Source organism: Pelodiscus sinensis, chromosome 5 (assembly GCF_052426305.1).
Source record: "Pelodiscus sinensis isolate ZL-2025 chromosome 5, ASM5242630v1, whole genome shotgun sequence".
NCBI classification, from domain to species: Eukaryota; Metazoa; Chordata; order Testudines; family Trionychidae; genus Pelodiscus; species Pelodiscus sinensis.
The window spans coordinates 78142475-78169040 of NC_143056.1; the positions used below are offsets into that span (position 1 = coordinate 78142475).

At 40.5% G+C, this 26566-nt stretch overlaps 1 protein-coding gene across 2 annotated transcripts in view; it reads right to left on the reverse strand.

The window, feature by feature from the left end:
* Window positions 1-26566, reverse strand: part of LRRC4C (leucine rich repeat containing 4C) — a 153941-nt gene that overhangs the window by 22992 nt on the left and 104383 nt on the right. The gene's annotated exons all lie outside the window — the stretch shown is intronic.

The following is a 26566-nucleotide window of genomic DNA, read 5'->3' on the forward strand; positions in this document are numbered from 1 at the left end:
TACAGCAGCTGAGATAATGACCTCTTATTATTTTTTGCACTGGGTTCACCCATTCTTAATTAAAACTGAGACATTTAGATAACCAATTACTAATATGAAGCACCATTTATAAAAATAGGCTGGTAGTGTTAAAGATGATATAAACACTTTTATTTTAATTGTGTTTAATTAAAGAGATCTACATTCAGATTGCTAAAATGCTGGAAGGGGGATAATAACACATCAGAAAGCTGCATTTATTTTTAGTTTGTTAAAATAAACTTTGGAAACTAGTTTTTTATCAGAGGATAAGTAACTCCAATTCCTCCCACTTATTACCATGAGATGAGTATTTACAACGGCAGCTGCAAAATAATATATGACAGGCATGCACTATGATGAATCAAGAGAGGTCTTTATCTACAGCCTTTATAATGTGTTATGTCTGGTGTGCAAGGGATTTAGGAGGCTTTAAATTGACTAATAGATAATAATAGCTTACATTTATATAGCACCTTTCATCCTGAAGGATCCCTGTGGATTTTATAAAATACACTGATAAACAGCATACATAATGTACCAAGAATACCCTATGCCCCCACTAAAATGCTGTTTTACCATGCACCATGACATGGAGGGGAGAAATGAAGAATACCATAGTACATTCAAACTGCAAAGGGAAATTAGGGAGATACAATGTAATTATCTTTTGTTGAAATTCAGCCAAGGCAAGAGGATTAACATCTCTGCCGCTGTAGAAAATGCAATAGAAGCTGAAATGATCAAAAGAGGAGAAGACCTCTCTTTTACATCTCATATCAAAGATAGTATCTCCAAAAGCAAACTGTTGAGTACTGTCTCCAGACTAGCGGAAAGGGAAAAATTCCCTATTTTGACCAAATTCACTTCTTGCAACCCACTGTGTCTCCCATGAAAGTACCCTGCAAATACAATGCTGCTCAGTTTAAGATAAAGATAAATGAACTATCCAAGGGGATCTGAGCACAATTCCATCATTTGGTGGATGCAATAGTCACATTAGCATTCAATCTACCCCTTTGATTCTACAAAGATATGGACTAGCTAGTCTCTGATATCTATCGTCATAATCCAGAAAATGGGGGATTATTTCTAAAGTGTTTAGCCACTTTTTATCCTCTTTCTTCTTCCAGATGAAATAGAGTAAACAGTGTAAGAAGTCAGCTGTCATCTAGAAGGTACCACTAAAAATTCATTATTCACCATCTGAGGTACTTGTAGTAACTACTGTATCATCCGATGCTGAAAATGCCTGACTCTATATCACCTGTACAATAACAAATACTTAGATTTAAAGGCCTCACTCTGGGCAGTCAGAAGAGCAACAGAATGCAACCATAGCAACATTTGGCTCTAACCATTTAACAGTGTCTAAAATGGCAAAGTTCTTTGGCCTTTGGATGTTACCTTGAACTACACCAGTGAAAATTGCAAAGCTGCAGTATATTGCAGTGTAAGACAGCTGTCACGGATTGTAGTGGGTATCATTAAAATATACTGCAATCAGGGAGGACATCTTAATGGTCTCTTCCTAAGATATTACAGCAATGCACCTTTCACTTTAATTATGGATTCGTCAAGCATTTCTAATCTAAAACTTCATTTTTCTTCTCCAAAGGGAAACTAAATATTCTCTTTAAAAATTGCATTTCTCTGCAGTTTGGTGTCCAAGTTGTCAGTTCAGTTGCAATTTATTTATTTTTCTATTTAAATACAGGACAAATTGCTTAGTCACTGGAAAATTACATAGCAGCAAATAACACCGATTTTTAAATAGTTTGGGGAACTTTTTTGCCCACTTCTCTCATGTTCACAGTAACAACAGCTTCATTTTTCAAAAATTAAGCCAACAGCAATTAAGAGCAAGAAAGGCACTTGCTAGATTGAATTTGATTACACTTGACTCCTCTACTTTATTTTCATGGTTTTACTTAGAATTAAAGGAAGAAGATTATGTGGACTGACACACATAACTTATGCACATAGGGAATGCACAAACCGTGTCTGAGACTTCTAAAAGGGGGATGGGGAAATTGCACTGCTCTCCTTCCCCTGAAGCCATTGCCAGCTCTCTCAATGGTTTAGGGCTCTGTAGGTTCTGAGAGGGGTCTTGCAGCATGTCCCCCAAAACTTACAAAGTAACGGTGCTGATGTCATCTTGGAACTATCTTGCAATGAAAGTGTAAGTAGTTCCCTGCCCCCACTCACACTCCTACCTATCTGAGAATGGGCAGTATGAATCTGGACATAAATTCCAAAGAGCTATCATAGAATCATAGAATAATAGGACTGGAAGGGACCTCGAGAGGTAGAGTCCAGCCCCCCGCCCTCAAGGCAGGACTAAGCTCCGTCTACACCATCCCTGACAGATGTCTATCTAACCTGTTCTTAAATATCTCAAGAGGGAGATTCCACCACCTCCCTTGGCAATTTATTCCAATAGAATGTCTGATTAGTCTAGAGCACTGTTTCTCAACCTTTTTTTAATAAAGTACCCTCTCTAAAAAATTATAAGTACCCCCTTTTACAAAAAAATGTAAGCAACCCAAGTACAGTTTTCAGACACAAAATTTGTTTCTACCATTGCAACACATTTGTTTAAACAACTTAATCATAGCTGGGCGGTGATGAAATTTTTGGGTGTAAAAAGTACAAAAATTATAAAGCGCTATAAAACTTAAAACAAAAATTCAGTTTTCTCCAAGTTTCAGTTGTGTTGATGTACCCTGCCCCGTCCCCCCCAACTTCTCTCAGGTATCCCTAAGGGTATTCGTACCACTGGTGGGGAACAGTGGTCTAGAGGCCTGTAGAGCATACCATCCTCCCCCCCCCCTTCTCCTTAAGAGTGAATTTACAGAGGGTTCCCATAGAATACTCTATGCCCACCCAGACTGTTTGAGGTCATACTATTCTCTCCATTCCACAGTGGATCATACCCTAATGTGATAAATTACTTCAAACTCCATAGGTTCAGTCAATCCTATCCCAGCCTAGAGGGAATGAATTGACCATTAGTCCCTCAGAATACAGAAAAGAACAAATTTAACAAGATTGTATGGTATATTTTATAAGAAGGTATTATATCCCACCACTTCAGTCTCCACATAGGATTACACTGTTTGGGGACATTTCTGATCCAATCTCAATAATTTTCCATTGGATTACACTGAAGCAGAAAAGAGCTACCAGATGCAGTACACCTGTATAGAAGAAGCAATCCGACTGGTTTGGGAGCTATGGGGGCAGGACTAATGCTTTGTAGTAAGGCCAGTCCTGACATTGCTGTTGTTACTGTCAAAGATACAAGCCAAATCCTCAGCGTGGGTAAATTGCTATAGCTCCACTGAATTCAATGGATCTATGCCAAATCATACTGGCAGAGGACCTGGCTCCAAGTATCCACTCAGACAATCTCTAACTCATGGTCCAGACATACATAGCCTCTTGTGTTTTCTTCCATATGCTTAGAACAATTGGCAACAGATGGAAATACACTAAAAAATCCCGAAGCTTTTGTTTTCTTTGCCCAATAGTGCTCAATTTTGGGGGATGGATTTTTGTTGTTGTTGTTGTTCTTTATCTTTTTCCTCTCTACTTTTTTATTAATTCACGTTTAATGTCCTAATTAAATATCAATGTTAATCAACCCACTTATGTTATATGTACCTGGATATCTAACTAGTATTCAGTTAATTGTATGTGGGATAATCTTGTCTAGTGCAGTGTTTCTAAAAAATGTTGGTCTTCACAGAACAACCCACAAAATTATCCTGCATACCTCCATGGTACCTTTCCATACACCTTTGGAATGGTTGTTGGACTTGCATCACAAAAATCAACAATGGGAGGTTTGGGGGTTCCATGCAATAAGTAATGGGTCACAAAGGGGCTGGGTTTTGGAACTGATGAGGGTCCTATGTGCTGAATGGGTGCAGTAAGAGTAGTAGATTCAGAATTAGGACATCTGAATTCCATTTTTCATTCTTCTGCTGACTCCCTCTGGCTTGCCAAAGTTGTGGGGTAAGTAAATGACAGACACAAGAACAGTACTCATAGGTCCTAAATCTAAGTCTTCTCATCCAACCAGCAATGACCCCTACCAAGTACCATACTAACCACACTGTTTACTTTTCACAAGCAAGTGTGACTTTTTTCAGTTGTTTAGAGGCACTGAAATGAACTGCTTCTATTTCCCATGTCCCTAGTCACTTTACTCAAGGGTAATTGTTGGGTATTTTATCAAGGTACCAATTAAGGAGAGTCCACAATGAAATGATAATTGCTTCTTTCATGTGTTCCTATTAGCTGCTGCCTGCCATATTGCTCTCTGTGTAAAGCCATACACCTTTCCAATATCCCATTCTCTTATGTGAGCTACAGAAACCTTTACTCTTGTTTAAAGATGCAGATGTGTTTTAAACATGAGATAACAATACATACTAGAGAAGATCACAGTCTTCCATTATCCTGAATGTTTGATCTAAACAGCATCTGACTGCACATCAAACAAGTTAGAACAAAGTCTTCAAAAATATCAGGGCTGTATTAAAAAAAGGAACCACAATCTTTGATGTTTTGATTCCTTTTTTATTCATACAAAGGCAAATATGAGCTAATAGAATTTTTTCTGTGGCTCAAAGCAGCAGGTTGCAAAATCTGGAAACTACAAAAGCATTTTGCCAAGAGACTGTAGCTCAAAAATTAACCTAGGGCTGATTGAAGGTTGGAAGTTTATTGTCAAAAATCATATTTAAAAGTATGATTTGCTATAGTTTATGGTGTCATTCACAATATTTGAGCAAAGGGAAAATGATTCATATTCATTTTGAAGGGTAGAGTTCTAGGCTTACTGGTCAGGAAAATGACATTTGTGCAGAAACCATTCTTTGTCCTCCCTCCTTTTTTTGTTATAATTATATTTGTTACTCCCTTCAACTGTATGTATGTTTAGTATTTCTAACTGCAGTGTCTATTCATTGGTGGTATTTAATCTTTAGGGACTACATATGTGCATGGAAGGAGTAGGTGGGGAAGAATATGCTTTAATGCATTTTTTCAGAATATGAGCACTTCTCTGATGATCACATAACAGGAGGTGAATATTTTATTTGACATTTTCCCCATCAGTCATCGAATAGACTGTTCACAAATAAATGTTCCTATTATTCAATGGATTTTTTTAAAAATGCAGCAAAGAGCCTTGAGGTTTGAAAACAGGCCTTTTAAAATTTTTTACAGAGCTATGTAAAACTTTGATAATGACACACTGTGGTTCCTCCTTGTTACATAGTTCCAGGAAAGTTTTCCAACTTAGAGATAGTTTAAGTGACAATGCAATAATAATAAATATTCTTGTTCAATGCACAAAATTCAGCAAGGCCTAAAGCAGAAGTGGAAACTACACACACATTCTAAATCAATTCCTATTTTATGTATCAATAGTTTAAATTGTTCTGACCAAATATTCACTGTCACAAGGTGAGCTATAACTCTGTTGTCACAAATTAAAGCAGATAACATCTCTTATGGGATCAGTGTGAGGAGGGATTTTAATAGCAGCAGGAGATTTCATTAGCAAAATGAAAGCTTAGATTTTTGCTTCACTTCAGAAAGCCTGGATGCTAATAAAAGCTCATTCTTTCTTCATATTGATCAGACAGAAATGTTAATAATGCCATTGGCTTGCCGCAGTATGGAAGGTGACCTAAACCATGGCTTCTGTGTGATTAAATGTGTTTAGATCTTTGATCAGAGTAACTATAGAAAATTAAGTGGGTATGAATGGAGGGAACAGTTACACCCCATATTAGGTCCTACTATAGAATGCCTCTTTCTTATTGATGATCAATGTGGCTGCTTGTTTCAGACACCCCTGCATACCTACTCCTACTATATAAGGGTATGTTTACACTACCCCGCTAGTTCGAACTAGCAGGGTAATGTATGCATACCGAACTTGCTAATGAAGCCCGGGATTTGAATTTCCCGGGCTTCATTAGCATAAAGCTGGCTCCCCCATTTTTAAAAGCCGGCTAGTGTGAACCCCGTGCCGCGCGGCTACACGCGGCACGGGCTAGATAGTTCGAACTACGTAGTTATTCCGAACTATCTGTACGCCTCGTGGAACGAGGTGTACAGATAGATCGGAATGGCTACGTAGTTCGAACTATCCAGCCCGTGCCGCGTGTAGCCGCGCGGCACGGGGTTCGCACTAGCCGGCTTTTAAAAATGGTGGAGCCGGCTTTATGCTAATGAAGCCCGGGAAATTCAAATCCTGGGCTTCATTAGCAAGTTCAGTATGCATACATTACCCCGCTAGTTCGAACTAGCGGGGTAGTGTAGACATACCCTAAGATATTATTCATTGTTATAATGTGGGCTAGACAATTCACAGCACATATAATAGGTTCTCTGAGGGAGAACCGTGTTAGTCTCTAAGGCTACGTTTATACCTGGCGGCTTCTTGCGCAAAAACTTGCTGGGTGTCTACACTGCATGCGCGTTCTTGTGCAAGTAAATTTACAATCCAGCATCAGAAAACAGGGCTTCTTCCAGAAGAGTTATTCTTCTCCCCTCGAGGAATAAGCCCTCTTGCACAAGAGCTCTTGCTCAAGAGGGCGTGTAGACAGGCAACATGAATTTCTTGCGCAAGAAACTCCTATGACTAAAATGGCCATCAGAGCATTCTTGCTCAAGAGTCCACACTGCCATAGATGCTCTTGCGCAAAAGCACATCTCTTGCACAAAAGACATGCCAGTGTAGATATGCTCTTGTGGAAGACTTTTTGCGCAAGAACTCTTCCACAAAACAGTTCTTGTGTAAGAAGCTGCCAGTGTAGATGTAGCCTAAGGGTATGTCTACACAGCAAAGTTACTTCACAATAACAACTTATTTTGAAATAACTGTACTAGCATCTACACAGCCAAACCGCTATTTTGAAATTAATTTGAAATAGTGGAGCGCTTATTTCGAATTTGGTAAACCTCATTCTCTGAGGAATAACGCCAAATTTGAAATAGCTATTTCAAAATAAGTGCTGTGTAGACACTTATCTCAAAAGAGGGAGCCTACAGCCTTCCAGGGAGCCCTGGTGGCCACTCCAGCCTCAAACAAGAACACTCCTCTCTCTCCCCCATCCCTGGAGCTGTTCAAGAGGTTGACTCTGGCCACAGTGCCTGTGTCAGCTCCAACCCTGCCAGCCCAGAGCCAGCACTCACTGCTTCAGACCCAGTGACCCCAAAACATGAGGCAGCATGCCACTGGCAGCCAGCCTTCCACTGCTCCCCAGGAGCAGTGTGCCAGCTCCCAGGAGCCTGCCAGGGCCTGGAGAAGGCGGGCACCTTCCTGGTCTAGGGTGGAGATCATGGATCTTATTCAAGTTTGGGAGGGATGCCCCCAAAGCCTGGCCAACAAAGGCCACATGCGAACCCAGGAGCAGGTTTGCATGACAATCAAGTTGGTCTGGTGAGACCCCCAATCCTGAGCCCTGAGATTCCCCTCCCCCTTTTTCCTCTTGCTCCCCCCCTCCAGCTCCCTCCTCCCCTTCCAGGTTTCCCCCGCCACTCTCCCACCTCCTTTCCCCAGTCTAACCAGAGTTTCATCCCCCCCCCCCCGCCAGTTTTGTTAAATAAAGAGAGTTTGTGGTCATGAAAACACATGTATTTTATTTGACATCAGGAAGGGGTGTTAGGGAGGGGTAAGTGGAAGGACGTGAGGGAGGAATGAGGCACAAGCCCCCAGTGGGGCAGACCAGGGAGGCTCTAAGTGCTCCTCAGGGTGGAAGCTCTTCCACAGGGCCTGCTGGATACTGACAGCCCCCCAATGGACCTCCCGAATAGCAGCCTGCAGAAAGTGAAGCCAGGCTCATAGCAACGTGTCCACGAGAAGTACCAGAGTGCCCAGGGCAGCATGTTGCAGAGTGCTGTAGTATCCCAAGTGAGGGCAACCAGAGCACGAAGAGACAAAATGCTTTGCTGTCCCTCATCGAGGTAGGCAAGCAAGCAGGGAAAGCTGAGAACCGGCTGTCCAGGGGGTCCCTTTAAGCACAGACCTCAGATAGCCTGAGGCAGCAGCCACACAAAGTAACTACTGACCTGATGCCCTGCTGGACCTAGTTCCAGCCAACCTTAAATGTGATTCAGCATCCACTCAGTATGGACGTGCTATTTTGAAATAACGCTGTAGTGTAGACATACCCTAAGGTGCCACAGGACTATTCATTGTATGTAAAAGGGGGTGGTTCTTGTCTCCAAATCCTACAGTCTAATTGTAGATGTGATGCAACAATGGGATTAAGAAGCTGTAGGGAAGAGATGTGGTAAAGATGGATGTGGTATAAAATTCATGTAGCTGCTCATGTAGCTGTAGATATTAGGTATAATAGTAATAGAAATACAGTTTTTGGGCTGGGATTCTTGGAGGAGCACATAGGAATTACTCCTGTCTGCCCAACGCATTTAGGTCAACATAAGTTGTCTTTCATTAACCTATGTTTGTATGTGTCTACCCTTAGTATAAGTCCACTATTACAGCAACACAGTAAAACCACTTGTTCAAAGAGTCCAAAGCTTTGTTTGTCCTACTGATGTTGATGCAGTGTGAGTATAGACACTCCATGATCTGTGTTGACTCTAAGAATCCATCAGTACCTGTCCCACAATGTCCCATGCCTCATGAAAGTGACAGGTGTGGACACTGTTTTAAATTCTAGTTTTCTGGAATCACAGACAGAGAAAGCCACCTCATGCCTTTTCCTGAGAGCCCATCATAGCAAGCACCTCTGATAGCAAGAACTCTGGAGAATAATTTTTATCCCATAACATAATATGAAGATTTTATGAAATCACTAGAAGTATGTATTCCACTATGCCAGATAGTGGTCCATGGCACATTGGAATACATACTTCAAGTGAGTACATATAACACTGACACGAACAGGCAGGTGTGTGTGTGCCTAAGTGATACACAAACTTTGGCACCAATGTAACTTGAGTCAACCACAGTTTGAAGCGTGATTAGATGTTCAATTCCCATTGGTGGAAAATAGAAGCTAATTCCCTGAGACTGTTCTTAATTCCCTAGCCTATATTTCTATCTATAGATATTATTGTTTCACATCCTGTAGGCTTTGTGAGAGATGTCAGGTTTATAGGGGATTTCAATGAAGAATTGTGTGGCGGTTTAGAATGCAAATGGGAGATATTCCAAAACTATAGGTCAGATGGGAAAACAAACATGAGGCTGGTTGTTGGGGAAATGGACAAATGAGAAATTGAACCTTGTCTTATTTACATTTTTAAAGAAGGTGATGCCAGAAGATATGTATGCAGTGAGGAATTATCCAGCACACTGAAATAAAGGACAAACATTGAGTATTTAAAAAGTCAGATTCTAAAAACACTGTTTTGGGATTGAATTAGAGATGTTTGGATTGAATTTGGCCCTATTTTTGTTTTCTAAATAGCTACAAACCTATGGTGTTTTTCCCAATTTAACTTATTATTCATTATTTCTTCCTACAAACCATATTCAGGATTTTCACCACTTATGGATTTTCACCACTATTCACAATAACTATGTTACTAAGTGTTAAGTATTCACCACATAATGTGTATGACTGATAACAGTCACCTGTTATGGTGGTTTGTTCTATGCCTAGATGAATTTAAGTGAGTGCTTTTTATGAAAGTATGTATAGCTGTGCATGGATTTGCAAAAATAAAAGTCTCTTTCTCAAAGAAACAAATATGATCACATATTTTTTGCACCATAAACACATCACCTTCTAGTGGGAACTACACAGAAGAGAAAACAACTTCCTACTTGCTAAAGCTAAAGGAGTTACTCCTTTAGTTCAAGTAATGGAAAACTGTGTAGCAGTGATGAAGATTAGAGATTCAAACCCTTCTGATGAAACATGCCAGGGGTCATTACAAAAACTGTGCTGAAACTGATTTAATTTTGAAGCTCAGCAGAGAAGCTTCTTGCCTCTGGATCATGGAGTTAAATGGTCCTCCTCTAAAAAAATCAGATAACATTTAAAAAAACCCAGCTCATCAGAATTAATTACCATAGCCAAAGTCATTAGTACCATTGACTCATGTGGTATGAAAACACAACTGAAAAGGTTCCACACCGAGTACACTGAAAAGAGTCTCTTTCATAATTATAAAAGAAGTGGAATCTTCAATTTACTGTCAATTACCCATTTAACCCACCTCAATTATATATGATTTAAGAGCAAAACTGATAGACAATATGTTATTTCTTTTTTATACTTATTTGATGGTGAATTTTTTGTTATTCTATCCTAGTCTCCCATAAAAAAAAAATCATGGACAAAACGTACCGAACTGTAACCTACAATGCAACAATACTTTTTGGTAATAAGAAACTTAATAGAGGCCAGGAGAGAACTTTTCATTCCCCTTGGGGAAACACAGTATTTAATAGAAAATTAAAACTTTACTACTGTTTTTAAACAAAACATTTCACAAATTTTAATAGAGAATCATAAATTTACTAAAGAATTCTTCAGGATGGCTCAACAATACTCAGAAAAAGAAAGTATTCCCAATTAAATTAAGAACATAAAACGGCCATACTGGGTCATCCCAAAAAGTCCACCTAACACAGTATCCTGTCTTTCAATAGTGGCCAATGCCAGATGCCTCATAAGAGTGAACAGAACAGGTAGTCATCAGGGGCTTATCTAGACAACACTAAAGTGTTGAAAAAGGATATGCAAATTCAGTAGGAATTTGCATCTTTTCTTCTGATCTCACTTTCAAAAGCAGAGCTTTCAAAAGTGAAATTAGTTTAAATGTGGCTTTTTTGGAAACCCCCCCTTCTTGAAAAGCTGCGTAAACCTCATTTTTTGAGGAAGAGTGGCTTTTTGACAAAGGGGGGGGGATTCACTGAAAAAGCCGCGTCTGAACTACTTTCACTTTCGAAAGCGCCACTTTCGAAAGTGAGTTTGGAAGAAGATATGGAAATTCCGTAGAATTTACAATCCTCTTTTGGCCCATTAGTGTAGTCTAGATAAGCCCCAAGTGAGCCCTCTCCTATCATTTATTTCCTGCCTCTGACAAACAGAGGCTAGGGACACCATTCCTATGCATTCTGGTTAACAAGTATTGATGGACCTAACCTAAATTCTAAGATTGAAATGTTGCGCTTCAATGAAATCAAGGACAAAATTGGCATTGGCTTCATAAGAACTTAAGAATGGCCATACTTGATCAGACCAATGGACCATGTAGCCCAATATCCTGTCTTTGGACAATGGTCAATGCCAAATGCTTCAAAGGGAATGAATATAACATGGCAATGAAGTGATCCATCCCCTGGTGTCTAGTTCCAGCTTCTGACACACAGAAGTTAAGGAAAATCCAGTGCATGCAGTTGAATACTTGATCATCATGGCTAATTGCCACTGATGCACTTATCATCCACCTTATCTCTTTTTTGAATACTGCTATTGTGTTGGCCTACACAGCATTCCATAGCAACCAGTTTCTCTAGGGATAAAAATGGGTAACTGGTTAACCGGTTACTGGCAAGCACCACCCTAACAGGTGATGCTAACCAACAAGCAGCTAACAAGCTTGCACAAAGTCCACCCCCAAAGTCATGGTCGGTGGTCGATTTTTATTACATGTTTTCCCTACTACCAAGCCCCCATGGGCCAACCTTACAATACAGCTCCCTCCTTTCGACTTGGATGTCTGCCATGCCGTCCAGTGTTACACCCACCAGCGGTGAGGTAGGGGACTCGGGCCTGCCCATTCTCCCGAGCCCCAGTCCAGGGCCCTAAGGCAGGGGGAAAATGACCTCCTGCCTGCCTGCGGATGGGGTACAAGCCCCTAAACTCACCCATGCTCGGAGTCCTTGGCCCATTCCTGGGCCACTTCCTACCCTGCCTGCAATCCCACTCAATTTGGCTGGCATGGGGTTACAGCTAACCCCAGCCAGTTACTGAAATACGCCACGCTCCTCCTCCATGCCTGTCTCGCCCGCCTTCCCTGTGGCCAGCCCGAGACTCACCCCCCTCTTTTTAACACTCCATCAGCCCAGTGGGTGACGTTATCGGCCGTCACCAGTGTTGCGATGCCAGCCAGTGCTGGGGTGACGTCATCAGCTGGGGACGCTGCTCTGGCGCATCGCGTGCTCTCGGAGCTTTTCCTGATGGCGTCTGCTGGGCCACTGTTTCCTTGGCCCGATGGCGTGTGGGACCACTCTGCCCCATCACACAGCTCCTCTCTGGAAACCCCTCTGGTAGCCCTGTGGGCCAAGAGCTGACAGCCGAGCCCCACAATTAACCATGTAACAGGTTAATATTTTTTACATCCCTAAGTTCCACAGACTGACTTCATATTGTGCAAAGAAGTGCTTCCCTATGTTTGTTTTAAACCTTCTATCTATTAATATCATTGGGTGGTCTCTGATTCTTGTGTTATGGGAAGGAGTAAATAACACTTCATTATTCACTTTCTCCATGGCATTCATAATCCTATACATGTCTCTGATATCCCCTGTTTTTATCTCTTTCCCAAACTAAATACACCCATTCTTTTTAGTCTCTTCTCATATGGAAAATGTTCCACACCTTCATTATTTTTGTTGCCATTCTCTGTACAATTTCCATTTCTAATATATCCTTTTCTTTGGATGGGGTGTCCAGAAAGGTGTGATATACTATGGACTAATATAGTGGCATTATGGTTTGTTTGTTTTTTTTGGACTGTGGATGCAAACTGAACAGAAGTTTTCGGATAACTACCCACAAAGACTACAAGATCTCTTTCTTAAGGGGAAATAGCTAATTTAGACCTTATCATTTTGCATGTACAGCGGGGATTATATTTTCCATTGTGCGTGTGCATTACTTTCCATATATCAACACTGAATTTCATCTGCCTTTTTGTTTCTCGGTCACCCAGTTTTGTGAAATCCCTTTGTAAAGGTACTTGCAGTCTGCTTGGGACTTACCTGTTTTGAGTAATTTCATGTCATTAAACTTTTCCACCTCACTGTTTACTCCTTTTTCCAGATCATCTATGAATATGTTGAACAGCACCAATCCCAGTACAGAAGCACAATTTTACCCTTCTCTATTGTGAATACTGGCCATTTATTTATATGTGTTTTTCCTATCTCTTAACCTGTCACAGATCCATGAGAGGATTGTCTTCTTATCTTATGACTACTTACTTTATTTAAGAGCCTTTGGAGAGGGACCTTTTCAAAGGTTTTCTGAAAGTTCAACTACACCATATCCACCAAAGAAAAAACTTAAAAAACAACAATGGTTCTGTAGCACCTTAGAGACTAACCAAAAATATATATAGACAGTATCATGAGAAACAGAGAAACACATAGAAACCTGTTGGGGGACATTTTAACTTGCCCAGGGATTCATTAATGGATTTAAAGGTGACTATTCTCTTACAAAGCAATTTCAAGAACCAACTAGAGAGAGAATCTGCAGAACTTGCTTTCATATGCAGATTTAATACTTTTTCGCATGGTTTAAACAAAAAACATGAACTGGCTGGGCCATTATATTCAACACCCAAATGACATCAAAAGCTAAGTATCGGGCACTTATAGCCTGTTCTATTAGTCTCATCTAGCTAATGGTCACTTTAATTAACAGGGTTTTATTCTCCTTCCCCCTACTATCAATCTGGAGGACTTCTTACTTCGACTCCTGTAATTCTCATTATACAAGGAGTGAGGGGAGTCAGAGGAAGAGTGCTCTATTTAGAAAAAAGTGCTGTGTAGATGCTCCCAATTTTGAAATAAACTACTCAATTGATGTAGCTCAATTTGCGTGGCTTATTTCAATTTAAGCCCTACTGTGTAGAAACACCCTAAGTTACTACAGGGCAACTGTTGTTTTTTTTAAGCTTTCTTTTAGTTATAGACAAACACAGCTACCCCCTGAAACTATATCCAACAGATTATCCTTGTCCACATGTCTGTCGATCCTCTCAAAGAATTCTAGATTCAGTAGAACCAAGAAGTGAACCCCTATGTTTGTAGAATAATTTATGTAAAACCCTATTTGATTTTTACAGAAACATGATGTTTCTGTGTCTATGAAAAACAAGAGGAGTTCATCAGATATACAAATCCCTTCTTTGTGTTAGACACTCATTCCCACCACTTTCTCCTTGTATTTGCATTTCGTAGCTACCTATTCAGACATAAATAGAATAAAAGGGCTGAATGCCTCTGTGGAGAACACAAATATTGAGGGCAAAGGAAGTAACATACAACTTGAAGCAGAAAATCACTCTGGAGACTGGTGTAATGCACAAAAATTTTTGTAACAAAAATTACTTCCAGGAAAAAAGTTGGAGGAGTGGGAATAATTTATCCCCTTGTCAGGAGGAGGCAGGTTGTGAAGTCCTCATTTTCCATCCAATCATAATTTTAGGGTAGCATCCCTCTTATCCTCAATTTTTCCTCTTTTCCCAACACACTGTAGTGCACGCCAGCTGAAAAGAAGTGGGAAGCTGCAGATCTGCCTTAGTGAACCCTTTTTGGACACATATTGGGGGAGGTGAAACCTACTGTGACTAGCTCCTCTAATTATTACCACCAACTTCTTTCCAAAACTGGGACTGGGGGGCCCAGAACAACGTTTAATGATGCAGAGTGAATATCTTGCTCAGCTATTCTCAATTTGTTAGTGCTTGTTCTTAGCAACTTCTTCCAGCTCCCATATTTTTCTGGAGACCACAGCATGATTTCTGACATACACTTCTGGGAAAATTAGCCCAAATACTTGTGGATTAGTTTAGGGGGTTAATAGACATACAGAGCACATACAGAAAACATATGCATACATAACCACAAAGAAAAAAGGGCTGGAATTAGGGCCTTAAAGGAGAAAATTAAGTCACTTAGCTACTGAGTCACCATAGCTCAGCTTTGTTCAAGGTTAGTTATATGCAACCTATTAATTTGAAATCTAATTATGTTCCACTGCAAAGCACAAATGCACAGAACCTTATAAACCCAAGGAAATAATTCTAAGTGCTTTGCTCTGCAGAAACATCTGCAGTACCTATTTTTAATATAAGAACCCAAGATAGTGTCTTTACCGAAATTAAGCTAATCTGTACAGAGTGAACCAAATGAACATGCTTCTAATTAGTGGTGTGCTGCATTAGAACAGAGTCAGAGAGAAAAGGAGAATTCTATTCAGTCTCCAGGTACAATCAAAATCCTCATCAAATGATCCTAATGTATGTTCTTAAGGGATTGAAAAATAAATGCTGAAAGAAAATGAAGCTGTTGGCTCATACATTTAGTTAATGAATATCTCCAAATCCCAGTTTGTCTTTCAGAAAAAGCCAATCAACCAAAAGACCAAACTCTGCACATTCACTTTAAAAGTCACCCTAGCCTTCAGACTTTCAAATCACTTGAAAAGACTTTCTTCATTTTTACATTTAGCTATTACTGCCTTTGTGCAATGTGTGGTGAGATCTCCAATGGTCTCATGTGTTCTGGGTTCTGCATCCTGTTTAAAAGATGATAACTCCAGCAGAATAGCATCCTCCAACACAATGTTGGGATATTAATTTGTATGGACTGGCGTGGGACTCAAGTAGTAGGCAGTTAATGGAAGAAAATGTAATTAATGCAAATCAGCAGGGATTTATGGGAGATAGGTCATGGGTAGTTAATTTGATTTTTTATGAGATTACCTAGTTGGTTGAGAAAGGTAATAGTGTTGGTGTAATATACTTAGACTTCTATCTAAAGTGATTGACTTGGTACTGCATGACATTCTGATAAAAAAACCTAGAATGATATAAAATTAACATGGCACACATTAAGTAGATTAAAAACTGTCTAACTAATGGATCTCCAAGTGTAACTGTAAATACAAATCATCATTATGCACATCTGTTTCCAACAGGTTCCTGCAGGGATCTGCTCTTGGCCCTATGTTATTAACATATTTATAAATGACCTGAAAGAAAGCATAAAATTATCACTGATAAAATATACAGATAAGACAAACACTGCAAAGTGGTAAATGATGAAGAGGACAGGTCACCAGTTCAGAACCATTTATATCACTCCATAAATTGGGCGGCAAGCAAACAATATTCATTTGAATGGAGCAAATTAACTTTTATATATGAAAACACAGAGGTTATATTTAGACTGCAAGCCTCTTTCAAAAGAGGCTTTTTCGAAAGATACTTTTGAAAAAGCCTCTTTCAAAAAAGAGGATCTAGAATACTTTCAAAAAATCAAGCAGCTTTTTCGAAACAGAGCACCCAGGGAGTCTAGATGCTCTCTTTAAAAAAAGCACAGTTTGCATTATATAGTGCCTTTTTTTTTCAAAAGAACACTTATGAAAAAAGGTGTTCTTCCTCATAAAATGAGGTTTTCTGCAGTTGAAAAAACTGCTGCGTTCTTTCGATTTATTTTCGAAAGAATGCAGCAGCAGTCTAGAGGCAGGGGAAGTTTTTTTGGAACAAGGCGCAGCAAGGAGACCACAGTTGTGTGTCCACACTATGCTCCTAGTGACAAAGGAGCATGTCCACACGCAGCTCTTGCAATGTCACAGAGAACAGTGCATTGTGGTAGCTATCCCACTGTGCTACTGGCTGCAGGTGCTTTACAGAGGTTTGCAGAGCCTCATGGGGCAGTCAGCATCACATGATGCTGGTTTCCCAATCCCATTGCTTCCCAGTCATCTTACTACATTGACAGATGCTTTTCAACATTACTAGAGGGAAGGGAGGAAAGTGTGTGTGTCTGAGGGGTAGGCAGGAGACAGTGTGTTTTCAGAGATGTCAATGTGCTGTCTTGTAAGTTCAGACAGTGGCAGAAAACAACCCCCCCTAAGGCAGGGGGAGGGAGAAACCTTGAATTCTCAACCCATCCACCTCCCTCCCTGGGTCTTTGCACAGCAACCTCCCTCTCTCTTTCCCTCACTGACTCACTCACACATGCAAACACCTGTCTCTGTGTTCAACAGCATGAGCATTCCATCAGACTGGTTTGCTCTGAGTCCCAGAGCAAATCAGCGCAGCACATAGGATGTTTGAAACAAAGCTCTGAGAGGGGATATACACATTCCTGCAGAGCAAAGAGGTGAATTCAAACAAAGAGCAGAGGGGGCTTGATGGATTATGGGCCATTTCTGGAAGCCAATCAGGATGCAAGAAGCAATTCACGTGTTCATACTGACCCTGAAGCACTGTATCTAGAGCACCACAAGCTCTACATTTTTTGTCAAGATGGTTTATTTAGAGCACAGTAACTTCAGAGTTAGTGCACATTAAGTGCCTTGCCAGTGTGGACACCTCGGGAGTTACAAAGCTAGGAACTCATTTACTGCTCTGTAACTTGCCAGTGAAGACTTGGCCTATGATCAAAAGAGCTAATGTGATTCTGACATGAATAAATAGGGGAAAATCAAGGAGGAGTGGAAAGGTTATTTTATCTCTGTATTCGGCACTACTACAACCACTGTTGGAACACTGTATCTGATTCTGGTGCTCACAATACAAGGATATTGATAAACTGGAGAAGGTACAGAGAAGAACCACAAGAATGATTAAAGGATTAGAAAACATGCCTTATAGTGATAGACTCAAGTTGCTCCCTCTATTTAGCATAGCAAAGAGAAGGGTAAAGGGTGACTTGATTACAAGTACATGAAGATGAAATATTTAATAATGGGCTGTTCAATATATCAGAGAAAAGTAAAAGCCAATGACAGGAAGCTGATGTTAGACAATTTGAGACTAGAAACTAGGCATGCATTTTTACAGTGAAGATAATTAAACATTAGAATAATTTACTAAAGGATGTGATGGATTCTCTAGTGGTGGGTCACTAGTACTTTAAAAAAAAGAGGATTGGATTTTTTTCCCATAAAAGATATGTGTGAAGAATTAATTTGGATAAGTTCTATGATAATAGTCTGGCCTTAGAATCTATGCAGAAGGATGACTGCCTCCTACTTCATAGTCACAGTAGTTCCTGCAGCACTCCAAATTTTACGTGTCGGTTTTGCACCCACATACTGACCCATTTCAATCCTGGTTAGTTAATGAGATCATAGCTTGTGATTATATAGTTACAAAACCATTAGCAGCACTAATTTTTCAACGAAAATTAAAACAACTCAAAACGGCCATGAAGTTCACCTTTTTCAAAAAAACACACCATCATTTTACAATGACTAGAATGAGGAAATATCAGATTCCAAGAACAGCCTTGGGGTGGACAGTGCTTTTATAACCCATTAAGCTATCTTACCTTGCACATTGCTATCAGAGTTCCACTATTTCAGTACATTGGCACTTCAGATGAGCTTTATCTGAACAAATAGTGTTCCATACCAGTGTCCCTGAAATCAACAATAAACTGTAATGAAATTACGTTAATAGCACAGTGCCGAAGCTTGAATAGAGTATCTGCTATTTATTTGAGAGAGTTTGTCTGTCTGTGAGCGAGTGAGTCAGTCTGTTCATCTGTTTGATCAAGAACTCCTCCAAAACAGTAGGAGCTAGGAGCACCAAATTTGGTATGCTGCTTCCTCTTATCATAACTTACAGCAAGGTCAGGGGATAGTTGTTCAGCTGAAGCTGCCTCCTCCCCTAATGTATAAAACCATACAGAAAAGAGATAGAATCACCAGTCTGGTAAAAGAGAACATGTTTGGAACTGCCCCAGCACAAAGCCTCCCATCCCCCAGGTGTCCTGTATGAAGGCCAGGGGGAGTTGTAGCTCCTTCCCCCCATTCATATGGGAACATAGAGGAACGTGCACAGTTTGTTGCATTCCTCTCTCTCTGGCTGGGGAGCACAGGGGACAGAAGAACCTGGATCTGCCCTGGCCAGGGGACATACAACCTTCCCCCAGCTGTGCATACTAGAGCTGAAGTAGCCACAGAGATGAACTTCTCACCAGGCCCCAAACTGGGGCTGGGATAGTCCTCTCTCTCCTGCATTCTGAACCCCTTTATCCTAAGCCCCATCCCAAAGCAATAATTTAAATGAAGAAAAATAATTAAGGACACAAGCATCACTAGGTAAATCTTCTAATAATTCAATACATTTGACTAGTTGCTAGTTCTTAGTAACCTAGGAAATGCCAATTTCTCTGTATTTTACTTTCTGCTGATTATGAATTTTTTAAGTGATATACACTGAGCCAGCTTCTGTCACACCTACAATGAAGCAATTAGTAAGGTGTTAAAGATCAGAAAATGTGGAATAGTCTAGTTTATAACTCATTACTTCAGCCTGCCATCTTAAAAGCTAGATTATGTCTACAGATGGTATAGCTAGAAGGCTTTTTTTAAAATCTATCTATTCTGCTATTAGGTAAATGTAATACTTTCAACACGTGTGATTTCATTTAAAATCTTGTGATTGTTTGCACTTTTGTCAAAGCTCAAACCTCCAGTCATATCACAATGTGCAAACATGATCCCGCCAAAGTCCATAACCAATAAATAAAATGAATAGAACCCCACATTATTTTTTAAATTTCATAATGTTTTTGCCATACTGCAAATATTTTACAGAGAATAATAACATTAAAATGTTTTATAGCTAAAAAAAATACTTTTGAAATATAAAAACAGAGTTAATTTGGTTGTTCCTTTGTTTGTTTGGATTTAAACACCCTCCTGTACCCCTTCTAATCGTAAAGCATCAGCACTGCAGTAGTGCATATAGACCAGAGAGTGAAACTGACTATAAATCAAAATGACACTGACTTGTGTTTTCATTCCTCACACTGTGTTAGATTTCTTAAAGCAATGAACCAACCAATCCTAGCAAGCAAAAGAAAAAAACAGACATTTTAATATTGGTAATACAGAAAGGCAGTATGTTCCTAAAAATATGTGCCTATATTTTCTTTGTTCCATTAAGCTTTTAATCTATTCATATTATTAATTTTACATCTTCCCAACCCAGATGCCAAGTTGCAGATTATAAATCATGACATGCATGCAGGGAAGAGCTACTGCTGCTATAATTTTATATTATTTGAAAATCTAGATCAGAAAATCTGGCCCATAAAACTTTCAGTGGAGAACTGGACATTGTGTAAAATTATTTAGAAACTACTCTCTCTACTTTGTAAATGGAATCAGTAACAAGAAACCAATGAAGTCTAGATGGTTTTAATAGTTGGGTGATTCTAGCTGGGAGTGCTTATCCATCACATTTTTTGCAGTCTTTTCTCTCTATCGTTGGACATGAATACCAAAACAAAATATAGTTTGATGTCATAGGCTCAAAAACAGCTGTGTTCAGTAAGTCTCCAAGGATACCATCCCCGAGGTTGGGAGAAAGGATGGTGAGGCAAGCCAGCCTGAGGACAGACAGATATTTACAAGAGGAGAGCTGCACAGACTGCATTCATGTCATCTGCAACAGCAGCACTTCTCTGCCTAGCCAACTCTGACTTCTCTTCTCTAGAAAGTTTTTGGAGGAATGTGATATTGCCAGAAGGCAAGGTATAGGGCAGGCTTGGGCAAAAAATGGCCTGTGAGCCAAATTCGGCCTGCAAAGCCACCAGATCCAGCCCATGGACACTGCAGGGAGCCCTGCTTGCCTTGCTCTATCCACACATTTTTCAGAAACTCTGCTGTGGGCATTTTTTCTTTAGGACCTGCTCCCAGCAGAATTCCATTGGATGGTTTCTGGCCAGAAACTGGCCAATGAGAGGTGCTTCTTTCAATAACAGGCAGCCATGAAACACAAGGGGCTCCATAGCACATTGCTTCAGCTTGTGCAGGGGTCGGGCAGGCAGGGAGGCTGATTCAGGAACTGCTACTGGTTAGTAAGTCTCCTGGGTAGAGCCTACCTCTGGCACCCCAAACCTACCCTTTCCCAAAACTCTGGCCCTAACTCCTACTGCCTACTCCACATACTCAAATCCTCTGTTCCCCTCCTGTACCCATATCCCCTCCCAGATCTGGCACCCCAAACCCCTACCCCTGCTCAAAACCTAAATCCCTGCACCCCCTCCTGTACCCTAATTCCCTGCCCTAGGTCACAATCCAACCCCCTCCACTCCAGTCCAGTCCAGAACTGCCTCCTTCATCCAAACTCCCACCCTTACCCCAAGCTTCCTTCTGCACCCAACCTCCATCCCAGACCTTACACCTCCTCCATTAATGTCATGGAAGAGAGCGGCCCTTGACCACTTTCCAAGTTCTTGGAGTGCTCTTCCATCAAAAATTATTGACCATCTCTGGCGTAGGGGATGGGGTGAGGGAATGTAACATGTAAGCAACTGTGAGAATGTGTATGTCAATAACTAGGTCTTCCCCTACTTCTGAGCAATCATCAGCTCTGCCCATATTACAGGGTGGACTCTTGATTTTGTGAAAAAGCTATCTTCAAATAACTATTTTCTTAAAACTTGATACAAAATATTTAAGGTTTTTATTGTTACACAGTAAAGCAGTTGTGTAATTATCTGAGATCATAATTACAGAAATGACTTCTTAAGCAGATGATCATGCATATATATTTCAACTTCTATCACTTCAGAATTCATAGCTATAGGAGTAAAAAAAGTGGAGCAAGAAGGTCAAAATCAGATTGATTTCTTAAGTTAGCACAAGAGTCAGGACACCAGAAATGGGTAATTCAAATGAATCAACCATAACTTCACCCTTCATAATAGAAGTTCAAGAAGATTCCTCTCTATTTTACTGGGTACAGGCTTTAATTATTTGTCTGCCTGTCCCTCTCATGTGAGATCATGATCCCTGTCAATGTTTCATTGGAACCAATAGTCTGTATGATATGTCTGCCTGCATAATACATCAGCATTACAGCTGTACTCTACCTGATTTGAAGATATCTGTATAAATAATGTACCTGGAATTGACTTACCTTAAGTCAAGTGTGGTGCCATCTCCACAGTGGGAGGTCGATGGGAGCAAATGTTCCTACCGACTTCCCTTACTCCTCGCAAATTAAGGAGTGCTGGTGCTGACCGGGAGGGGGGGGGGTGTCCCCAGTGTTCGATTTAGTGGGTCCTTATTAGACCTGCTAAATCAAACACCAGATCTCAGTTGCAGAAAGTATAGATATGGCCGTAGGTAACTCTCTGAGAGCAAAGGTTCCAAACACTACTGTAACCCCACTATGATAGATATAATATATATTCACCTCATCCAGTTGCTGAATGGAGTATACCATAGACCTGCCCCCAGAAGTGTTTCCTGTAGCACTCTCAGCCACCTTGCTAAAAGGAGTAATGGCTACACACCTATAGCTTATCAGTGGAGTCTTTGGCCACCTTTGCTGAGTGAAACATTGCGCATACTGTAGCCTTGCCCCTAATCGGTACACTTAGTATTCAAGAATTCAGTTCTTTGGTTGTCATCCTAAATAAATAAAGATAATAGCTTGCATTTATAGAACACCTTTCCTTTGAGAACCTCAGAGATGTACATTGAATCTAGGGCACATATATCTGAAATGACTTGTCCAAAGTCACACAGCATTTCAGTGGCAGAACTGGGAATAAAACCTAGCTTCCTTGACATGCAGTCTCTTGACAACACTGCCTTCCATCTAGCATGGCCCTATCAGCTTGGCTTCAGTTGTGTCCCCCTCCTAAACTTCATTCTCACATTGCACTACTGCAAGCTTTCATTTTATGGATGCACAAGATCACTTGGCTGTGCAGTCTGACAGCAACTGGGAAGAAAACAAAGATGTACATTAGAAAAAAAGGGAATTTCAACATGAGATGTTGCTCCCTAAATCAGCAATTACACTGGATTACAACCTCAACCAGATTTGCCTTAGGTAGCTGAAGAGCAAAGTAACCATTAATTTTTGCTTGGAGCCTGGCCTAGGATACCTAGAAAGAGGAAGAAGGGTAACCATCTTGCCCTTCCCTTCTTTAGCTCCCTACTGATAATCACAGGAGAATGAACTCTCCCATATCCACCTGATTCTACTAATTAAATCCCATACTCATCCCAGCTGTGTCAGGCAGGACTAATTGTAATAGGGTGACAAGCTGCAGGATTTTGACCTGAAACAAAAGAACCACTCTGTTACAAACATCATATCTGGTCATCAAGGGCAGGGATAAGATTTTTATTGAGTCAAGTACCATGATAGGATTTTGAAAAGGCTGGACAATTTCATGACAATTTCATGTATACTTCTACCTCTTACAAAAGACACTGGACATAAAGGGGGATTGAGGTAGGTGGATGCACCCAGACTCTGTGGCTGTCCCCGTTTGGTTCTCAGGCTCAGTGCACGAAGCCTGCGCTGCGTTGTGTTATCATAGGGTGTCTCCTTACATCTCTGCCTGGACTCAGCAGCATCAAAGGAACTTCTGACTACATGAGGTGAGGGGAAATCTGACTTTAATTCAGGTCATTAGTTCATTGCTAAAGGAATCAGGAAAAAAATCTCTGTTTCTCACACATATAGTATAGCGCAATTCCCTAGTTACCCTGTGTGGCACCTTTATTTCATGGAAGAAGCTACTGGACTTAATGGTCCTATGATCTGATGCAATATGGTAAAACTTGTGCTCCTGTGCAGCGTGACACTAAGTCTCTTTATCTTACTGCAGCTGCTGCTTTCATGATCATTTGAGTGTAATGGCATGCCTGCCTTAGGGGATTTATGGGTATGCAGTGCAGGCAGTGGGGAGTAGAGGAAAGGGGAGAATGCATCAGCTAGGATGGGTAGACATTTTGAATTACTGGCAATCCCCCCCGTGCTGCTGCAGAAAAAATGAGGGAGCTACTGACAGCTCACACACTGAATGATCAGTTTCTTTCCGAAATGAAGGAAGTAAAACAACACTCAGCAGTGATGAAAAGAAGTAAAAGAGCAGCCCTGAACTATCACTTCTCTGGGTACCAGAGATTGGCTCGGTGCCCAATGCAAAATTACATCTGAACTCTCACACGCCGAGCCTGAGCAGCTGAGAGAGGAATGCTGGGGTGGGCTGGGACTCTGAGAGCTGAACTGTTGTTTTCATTTGATCCTAAAAGCTGCTCAGGATCTTGACCCAAGGATACAAGCATGACAAAGAAATATATTTCTTTGTGCTTTTCCTTGTGAATTAAGTGCTGGTCAAAGGTGCTGGAGTACCCATGTTGGAGGTTGAAATCCTGCTTTGTATCCAAAGAGAAGGTTCAAGCTATGGGGATTTTCTACCTTTCTCTGAAGTTCTGGTCCTTCTTGGGGTATGCCTGCACTGCAGTCATGGGGGGGGGGGGGGTTGACTGCAGCTTGTGTAGAAATACCCAAGTTAGAATCAATCTAGCTAGCACAGGCATCAAAGCAGCAAAACTGCAGCACTCTGGGTTTCCGTTGGAGTGCACAAGACTGGTCTCTGCATGTTCCCTGGTCTAGCACCCTAACTGAAAGAAGCTCTGGTACATTTACATTAACCACTCTGGTGCATTTACATCTGGTGCATACACACCCCATTTTTGCAGTGTAGATATGTTCTCAGAGGCAGGATGCTGGACTAAGGCAGACCACTAGTCTTATCAAGTATGACAGTTCCTCCATTTAATACCCCCTAAAACACTAACAAGTTCAGGAGTCTGTGTTTTTACTGCAATGAGAAAGAACTCCACCAACCTAACGTGCAGGCAGCTGCTCTTTAGTCTCCATTAGGCTCACTGTATGTGTGGCCAGCTGTTTTTAGGAGAATCACCAACACCCTGGAGTCAAATATGGTCAAGAATAAGGCAAAACTGATTTTGTTTTTTCTCCATTTTCAATTTAATTTTCTTTTTAATCTGAGCTTTAAAGAGTCTCAGAGAAGTGCCAGGTCTCATTTGCTTGACGATGGAATTTCATTAGGCTAAGAAAACATTTTAGGGCTTGTTTTAATCATTTCTTGTGCAATTGCTTTCTGCAGGGAAGGAGTCACTTAAATACTAGATATTGCAGAGTGCAGCAGAGACCTCCCTCAGCAAGATATGAAAAAAAACCCATGGACCTCACTGACAGTTACTTTTACCTTGCCAAGGGGTGGAAGTAGAGAGAAAATAAGGTTCCCTATGAAATGGTCTGAAGTTGACAATCACAAAAATGCTGAGCGGCTGCCTTCATTTGCACAGAGACAGACCCAAAGTGCTTATACCGCAGTATGAAATGATGCTGAACTTCTTGGCAAACAGCAGTGATATCAGCCTGTAAGAGATTATTCCAAAATAAATGCATGACCTTTATTTCCAAACTGAAATAAACCCAAAGCTCATTCCCAGAACACACACAAGGACTTTGCAGTCTGTTTCTAGCTGCATCATTTTTTGAAAAGAGCAGGAAACCCTCAGTAAAATACCCAAGCATTTAAATAGTAAACAACACATTCCTTGTTTGTCAATTTCTTCACATCAGCCTCTTGCCAGAAACCATATCTGTGAACCTGACTGATTTTGCACACCTAACAGCCTTACCTGTAATTTGCCTGGTTAAACAACAACAACAACAACAACAAACCTTGTTCAAACTGCCTGAATTGTATTGTAAACTAATGCCCAGTTCTCAAACATCATATCACTAAATTAACCAAGGGTTTCAACTTGTGCACGTAAAATGTTTATGTAACTTTGTTACAAAAACCAATTTACCTGAGATCTGAAAATACAAGCCAGTTTTGCATCTTTACATTTTATTGTTTATGTGCTCAAGTGACAGTGTGCAAAAAGTATGTCATAAGAATGGCCATACTGGGTCAGACCAAAGGTTTATCTAGCCGAGTATCCTGTCTTTTGACAGTGGCTAATAACACAGAGGGAGGGAACACAACAGGTAATTCTCACATGATCCCTCCCCTGTCTCCCACTTACAGAGAAACAGAGGCTAGGGATACCATTCCTACCTATGCTGGCTAATAGCCACTGATGGACCTAACCTCCATGAATCTATCTAGCTCTTTTTTGAACCCTGTTAAAGTTCTAGCCTTCACCACATCCTCTTGCAAGTCCACATGTTGACTGTGCGCTGAGTAAAGAAAAACTTCCTTTTGTTTGTTTTAACCCTGCTGCCTATTAATTTAATTTAGTGGCCCCCTAGTTCTTATATTGTGTGAATAAGTAAATAATTTTTGCTTATTTACTTTTTCCATACCAGTCTTTATTTTATAGACCTCTATCATATCCCCACTTAGTCTTCTCTTTTCTAAGCTGAAAAGTCCATGTCTTTTTAATTTATCTTCATACAGGACTCATTCCAAACCCCTCATAGTTTTTGTTGCCTTTTTCTGAAACTTTTCCAATGCCAATATGTCTCTTTTGAGACGATGTGACCACATCTGTACACCGTATTCAAGATGTGGGAGTACTATGGTTTTGTGGTGTCCAATCAGTTGCACACATAAAGAAGTCTGTAGTTGGGGGTTCCATTTTGAAAATATGGCAGGGCCTTAAAAATGAACCTGTATTTCTAATAAGGGTTTCTCTGAGACAAGGGAGGGTGATCATTAGTTAAATTGGATAGTCCAAGTCTTCAGATTCCACATCACACTTTTTATTAAAGT